The sequence below is a fragment of the Asparagus officinalis genome, chromosome 7, assembly GCF_001876935.1.
Source record: "Asparagus officinalis chromosome 7, Aspof.V1, whole genome shotgun sequence".
NCBI lineage: Eukaryota > Viridiplantae > Streptophyta > Magnoliopsida > Asparagales > Asparagaceae > Asparagus > Asparagus officinalis.
This window is the reverse complement of record NC_033800.1, coordinates 79119143-79126897: the sequence shown is the minus strand read 5'-3', so window position 1 is coordinate 79126897 and position 7755 is coordinate 79119143. Positions and strand designations below refer to the sequence as shown.

At 33.3% G+C, this 7755-nt stretch overlaps 1 long non-coding RNA gene across 1 annotated transcript; it reads right to left on the bottom strand.

Moving 5' to 3' along the window:
• Positions 262 to 877, bottom strand: LOC109851091. The gene is made up of 3 exons (XR_002249695.1): positions 768 to 877; positions 453 to 530; positions 262 to 289 (listed from the first exon to the last, which is right to left on the bottom strand). It is a non-coding gene; the product is annotated as an uncharacterized LOC109851091 (long non-coding RNA).

Genomic DNA, 7755 nt, shown 5'->3' with positions numbered 1-7755 from the left:
ATTAAACACTTTGTTATATGGAAAAACTCTGCATATCCCTACTCAAATCATAAAATAAAATAGAACAAATTAATCGTTCACATCAAATAATAACACCACAACAAGAACAAAATAATATGGTAGACACAAGAAAGACATATTTAGTTCTTACCTCTTAACAACTGAAATATTTCGAAATAATGGAACATAAAGATCAAGAGTCATCTAAAACCATTGGGGTGGGGGCATGACTGATCTCTTTCTTTGCATACAGAAGTTGCATGTCTGCTTCGGTCAGGCTTATATGTTCCTAAGCAAATCAAGAACATTTGAAATTCTTATCAGGAAAAAAACTATATCCAAAAAATCTCCCAAATCAAGAAATAAAAGATATAAAAATCAATTTTTTTCCTTTCAAGAGATTATAAATTACCCCAAATCGACAATGAACTCGTGGATTAAAAACTATATACCTCACTCTTACTAGATGTCCCAGTGGAAGCTGGATCTACAAGGGGCGGAGAAACTATAGCAATAGACTCAGCATGCACCTACATAAGCAAAATATGCATTAAAGTCCATTTCTTGGAGCAACTGATACTTTACCAAATCATAACATAGACTCATTAAGCATTTAAATTATCTAGATCATAAGCATTAAATTTCAACAGGTATCTGCAATAGAGATCTCATTAAAAGGACGTCCAGGAATTACACAATCCACCAAAGTCATTTCCTTACTGAATTATATTTTGTTTCATAGAGATGAACTTTTTTGATAGGCATACCTCTTGTTGTTTGTGCAGATTCCTTATGTCACCATCACTAGATTTCACCTGATTACTCCAAAAATTCACAGTGGGAGGGAGTAGAGAAGTTTTACCAGTAAAATTGATGGTTACCTAAAAATGTGAAGAAAAAGATTATTAACTTCATGAACTTGAAGTTAAATTTGAAAATAATAATTCAAGAATAGCTTTTTATACCATTACAACTACATTTCACATAAAATTTGAACAAAAAAGAGCAATCTTAAATGACTTACCTCAGGTGCATCAACAATTGTATGAGAAACAGAGAACTTTCACAAATATACAAATTAAACCAAAAGACTACCAAAAATCGACGAGGGACAAGGGCACGACGAGGTGATTCTGTCGAGCGGGTGGGGGAACGAGGGCTTTCTCGAGGCGATTCCGTCGAGGGGGCGGCGGGGTGGGTCGGCGAGAGAGAGAGGGGAGATGGGGGGAATTTTTCGCCGGGGGGATTTTCGTGTGTAGGGGGGGATTTGGGAAGGAGAAAATTTTTTAACGAGCGGGGGAAATTTTCGCGAGGGGGGAAATTTTGGAACAGCATCGCTGACGGGCTACCCGTCAGCGATGTTCATATCCCGTCAGCGATGTTCACATCGCTGACGGTATCGAAACACTTGTGACGGCAACATCTCTGACGGCTAATCCCGTCAGCGATATAAACATCGCTGACGGCATTGTCCCGTCAGTGATGTTGCCGTCAGCGAAACCTATTTTTCCACTAGTGAACAGAGGAAAGATTTGTTTAAACATGTTTATATGACTTAGGTTTCACAAACCTAGGGTTAAGCATAGTTATTTATCATGAAAGCTTAATTAAAAGACAAAACTAGGGTTTTAGCATGATTAGGACATGATTTATAAATTTAAAACGTAATTATTAACAACCTAATGATCATGATCATATTACTATCATAAAAAGCAAAGAATTTTTATAGATCTATCATGGGTTTAAGATTTATCATTAAAAATCTAAACTTTATTATTTCGGGTTAAACTTTAACATGAAAAACATCACTTTAACCATTAAAAATCTAATCTTTACTAAGGGAAGGGTTTGGAGGAAGATAATCTTGCCTCAACTACGTGCTGCAACTCCTAAACACATTTGCAATACCTTCTCCTCGCCAAAAACTACAAAGCCTCACCTTTCTCTTAACAGACGCCTCGATATCTCTCCCAAAACTTACAATTTAGGGTTAGGGTTTGAGGAGAAAGGTGGCTGGTGTAAATATCACGTGAAAGAGGGTAAAAAGAGCTTTAAAACGAGTATACAACTGGGTTCGCAACAAAATGAATCCAACTTGAAACCCATAAGAAATCTGAAAACAGCCCGACTAGTCGACTAATACTACTATTAGTTGACTAATGACCTTACTAGTCAACTACTAATATTAGTAGTTGACTACTAAGACTCAAATCGGTTTGTTTGGGAAAATAGTCTTTGGTATTTTGGTTGTAACTTTCCTGTTCAACTTCGGAATAAGGTGATTTAAGATGATTTAGAAATCTGTTGAAGAGACCTACAACTTATGTTTTTTGAGTTTTTATAGATTCGAACTATATCTATGTGTAAAATATAAATACTCTTAACTGGTCGATTTTTCCAGATTCAGGCTCGTGCATGTCGTGCATGATTTCACTCCTATATTTATATATATACATTGGATTGATATCAAATCAATCCCTAGCAAACGCAAGCATTAATATATGTTATTTATCACCATATAACATATTTGTTATTATTTGTCATAATATATTCAAATTTACGGGGTTTTACAAACCGTCACTAGAATGTATAACTTTCCAAAAAAGTTTAGAAATGGTCTCATAAAATATATACCCCATAGATTAAAAATCTCAATAGCTAGAATTGGTCTTAAGGGTATTATATATCTTCTAGTGATTTTCCTACAAGCTGACAGTGGTTAAAAGCTTTACAGAACTCGTGTGCATCCTTAAACAGATTGAGCCATTATAGCCCACATTGGGGATTTTCTTAACAGTTTTTCTTAGGCTAAAGTAGGCCCCCACAAGCTTGCTCATGGAAAAAAAAAATAACACTCCTAATCTCTTTATTCGCAATACGCCTTTTAAATATCTGGTCAAGATAATACTTAAAGAGACAGGGGTCATCCTAGTAGAAACATTTTACTTGGGAGAGGAAACAAGATTTATCCTATTTAGACCAATGTGAAGGGATCTATTTCATGATTAAATAGTTCACAATATTTATAAACCACTGTATAGATTGAATTTGTAGGTGTTGCTCCTCCGAAAAATGATCGTTGATTAGAACATTTGGTGTTAATGCATTAGGAAGCCTAGACAAATGATCTACTACTGGGTTATTTTCTCCTCTCCTATCAAGGATTTATAAATTAAACTCTTGGAGAAAGATTATCCATCTAATGAGTTGTGCTTTAGTATCTTTTATAGTTAAAATATACTTCAGTGTAGCGTGATCGGTGTAAACCTTAGCCAAAGAGCCAATGAGGCAGGACCTAAATTTCTCTAAGGTAAAAACAATAACTAAACTCTTTCTCTGCGATGGAGTATTTTTGTTGTGCGTCGTTCAGTGTCTAACTTGTAAAATAGATCATATGGGCTTTTTCATATATCTGCTATTCTATGACAGCACCAATTGTATAATTAGATACGTCACACATTAACTCAAAGGATATGGTCTAATCCGATGCACGGATTATGGAAGCTATGGTCAGCTCCTTTTTCAAATGATCAATAGCCTTAAGGCATTTAGGAGAGAAATCAAAGGGTGTATCCTTGGCTAAAAGATTAGTCAAAGGCCAAGTAATTTTACTAAAATCTAATGAACCGTCGGTAAAAACCAATAAGACCGAAGAATGACATGAAATCCTTGACATTTTTTAGAGGAGGAAGGTTAGAAATAAGATCTATCTTTTATTTGTCAACTTCTATATCATTATTGGAAACTATATGTCCTAAGACAATTTTATATTTGACCATGAAGTGACATTTCCCTCAACTAAGAGTAAGATTTTTCTCCTTATACTGGGTTAGGACAAGTTTAAGGTGATGCAAACACTCAGAAAATGAGTCAGCAAATATTAAAAAATTATCCATGAAGATTTATGAGAACCGCTCAACTATATTAAGAAAGATACTGATTATGCACAGTTGAAAAGTGACAGGAGCATTGTATAACCCAAAGGGCTCGTAACGGTAGGCAAAAGTTACATATAGGGATGTAAAAATAGTTTTCTTTTGATAATCAGGGGCAATGGGGATCTAATTGTAGCCTAAATAACCATCTAAGAAACTATAGAACTCGTGTCTGCTAAACATTCAAACATTTGATCTATGAAAGGAAGAGGTAAGTGATCTTTCTGGGTGGCTAAATTGATTTTTCTATAACCGATACAGACTCACCATCTGGTCTAGATTTGAGTGGGAATTAGCTCATTAGCCTCATTTTGGATTATGGTGATCCCGACTTCTTTGGAGCTACTTGGACTAGAATCACATAGGAACTATCTGAAATGGGAAAAATGATTCTGTTGTTAAGTCATTTCAAAATGTCTTTCCTAACTACTTCTTTTATTTTAGTGTTCAGGAGCCCCTCTTCCTCTCTCTCAAACTCTAGCTGTAAAGTTGAGATTTTGGGAGCGTCTTGTGAGGCGAGAAGCGAGGAAAAGGCGAGATCTACGACGTTTGGCGATGAGGAGTCGTTTCACATCAGTTTTAGAGGCTTGCAGACATGATAAGGCAAGATCATCTGCATTCAAACCCATTCCCATAATGTTTAATGATTATAAAAGTAATTAATTAATGTTTTAATGCTTAAGGCTTAACCTAATATGAAAAAGATGAGATTTTTGATGATAAATCTTAACCCAATGCAAGATCATTAGTTTTTCCTAATTATTTATGATAGTAATGTGATCAAGATCATTAGGGATGATTAAATTTTCATTTTTTTTAAACTTGATAATTATGTTTAACTCGTGTGTTAACCCTAATTTGTTGTCTAATTGAATTATAAAGATGTTTAGTTTTTGTTTTCATTGTAGATTATAGAAAATTGCTACACGTGTATAACATTTACCTAGAAATTTGAGATAACATATAAACTCAAAACTAAACAAAACTAGTGTCAAATGAAAGCTATATGAACCTATTTTCCAAAATGGAAAACCATTCTAAGAAAGAGTTTTTATAGAGAAAAATATACTCAATTTACTAATGACATGTTGTGCAAAAAACTTCTGCACGTGTATAACTTTTAACTAGAAATTTGAGATATCATATAAACTCCAAACTGAACTAAACTAGTGCAAAACGATAGCTATGTGGATCTAATTTCCAAAACAGAAAACTATTCTTAAAAATAATTTATCTAGAGAAAGATATGCTCAATTTACTAATGATATATATTTTAGAAAATTACAGATATGCTGATTTAAAATAATTGATATATTACGTGAAAGTTTCTTTGAGTTTTCATGTTAATTAATCATGCTTAAACCCTAGGTTTGTGATACTTAAGTAAAATAAATATATTTAAATAATTTGACCTCTGTTCATGAGTAGTTTTATCATGTGTTGATAATCACTTTGTTTACATATTAGATAATTGAAGAAATTATTTAATTAGGATGTTAAACCCTAATTTGGAAGATATAATAATTTAATTTAATGATTCAGATAACTCCTATTGCATATTCCAAGTATAAAATCTCGTTTTAACATTATGATATGTACAATTGACATAAGCACTGTTTGTGCACGAAAGAATGTGTGCCTTGACAGAGTAGTCGACTACTAAGCTTAATAGTCGGCTACTCGTGCCTAGTTGAGTATAACATAAACTATGTGTTTGCAGAGTACTCGACTAATATTCTTAATAGTCGACTACTAATTCTGATATATGTTATTACAGAGTCTGGATGGACTCAGTGTAGTTGACTACTAAGGCCGTTGCCTGAATTTTTGTTTTACATCTGTTTTAGATATGTTTGCGGGATTTGAGCCGCACTTATTTATACGTAAATTCACGAATAGTATAGTAGCACACACATGGGTATAATGAAAGGAATTATGATGGATTTTGACCCGATTACTTTGAGGTAGACTATGCTCAATAGATAGAGTCTCCACTCCATCTAGCAGCTATTCCCCTGGGGATGGATGAAGGTGGTCTTGCTATAGCGCTCTGACACTCTTGTTGTTGTTCTTTTTCTTCTAATATTCTTTCAGGTAAGTCAGAGTACCGGAGAGTCGTAAGATGACGGAGTTCTTGCATAGTCGCCGTCACATGAGATTTATAGAGGCCTCACCGTAGTTTTATATTTTTTCAGACCTTGGAGTTTATTTTATAGTGTAAAGGCAGTGTGCCTTAGTACGATTTTTAATTGTTTCTTGTCGAGAAATATTTATTCATTTTGGATATCAGATGCATTCCAGGTTATTCATTGAGACATGATTTATTTATGAGATACTTCTTTCTATATCATGTCCATTATAGTTATTTCCTTTCTTTTGCCTGTTTTGTACATGCACTTTATTTTGATTCCACTAGAGGATATTGTTGTGATTGGTAAAACTTATTATTGCACAGTGTGGGTGCATGACAGGTTTGACATCTCTGGGTTTATCTTGGACTGTAATCATGTGTAAAAACAGGGGCGTCATAGATGCTAGCAGAAGCAAGAAATTCAAGTTTTTTCTGGAATCAAAGAGACAACTGTGTTAGAAGATGTAGTAGAAGGAGAAGATGGGTATGGGAAAAAAATTCACCTTTTAGAGCATCTCCAACCCAAGAACCCAAAATGGTGTTGCATTTATATCAAATTGGTGTAGTTTATACACCAATTTACTATTTCATCTCCAACCCATTACACCAAATTTTATACCAAAAAGAATATTCCTCTTATTTTTCTTATCATTTAATATTTTTATTTATTTAAAATATTTAACAAATTATATAATTATATAATTATATAATTATATAATTATATAATTATATAATACATTACATATAATTAATAATATATTTTTTGAATAAAATAAAAATATAAAAATTAAATTCTAAATCAAATTAAAATATTACTTTTATAAATTCAACTAAAGATTACATTTAACATTACAAATAAAAAAGAAAATTTTCATTTCTTATAACAAATTTGGAAATTTTAACAAATTTGGAAATTTTAACAAATTTGGAAATTTTAACAAATTTTTCATTTGGGATACATTTGGAATTTTTCTTTTGTTATAAACAATTTAAGGGGTAAAATTGGGATTTAAAAAACTTCAAAGCTACCGTGTTGAATCATCCCTAGTGCAACAATGTAGCACACAACTAAATTAGCGCAATGAATATCGTTCGGTTGGATCAGCTAATTAACACCAAAGTAAGTATTTGCGTCAAAATAGGGGTGCGTTGGAGATGCTCTTCGCAAATCTGAGCTGGCCCTGACCTACATCTCCACTGTTGACGAAATATGACTACAGAAGGAGAAAATATGAGTTCTTTTTTGTTTTAATCTGAAGAAGAATTCTGATAGGAACAAAAAAGATGACTTCTTTTTTGTTGGTTGAGAAGAAGAAATCTAGTAGGAGGAGTTGATCTTTGTTCTTTCACATGCGGTGGAAATTTCATGCCGGCAGCTACAATTGTGTAGATAAAGGAGAGGAAGAAAATATGAAAGGAGAGGAGGTGCCATGTCGCCTTTATTTTCTTCCTCATAGATGGTTGAGGTAGACAGCTACCGCAAAATGCACTGAAGCAGGCAGCTCTAGCGAAAATAAAAAAACAGGCTGATCGGAGAAGCCCCAAGGGCTTTTTTATATAGTTAATGATATAGTAATAAAATAAAGCAAAGTAATAATAATACTAATAAAGTAAAGTAAAATAAATTTTTTCCAAGTAGTTTTAGCTTATGCACTTTAAACATTAGCAGAAACAAGAGTCCATTTAGAT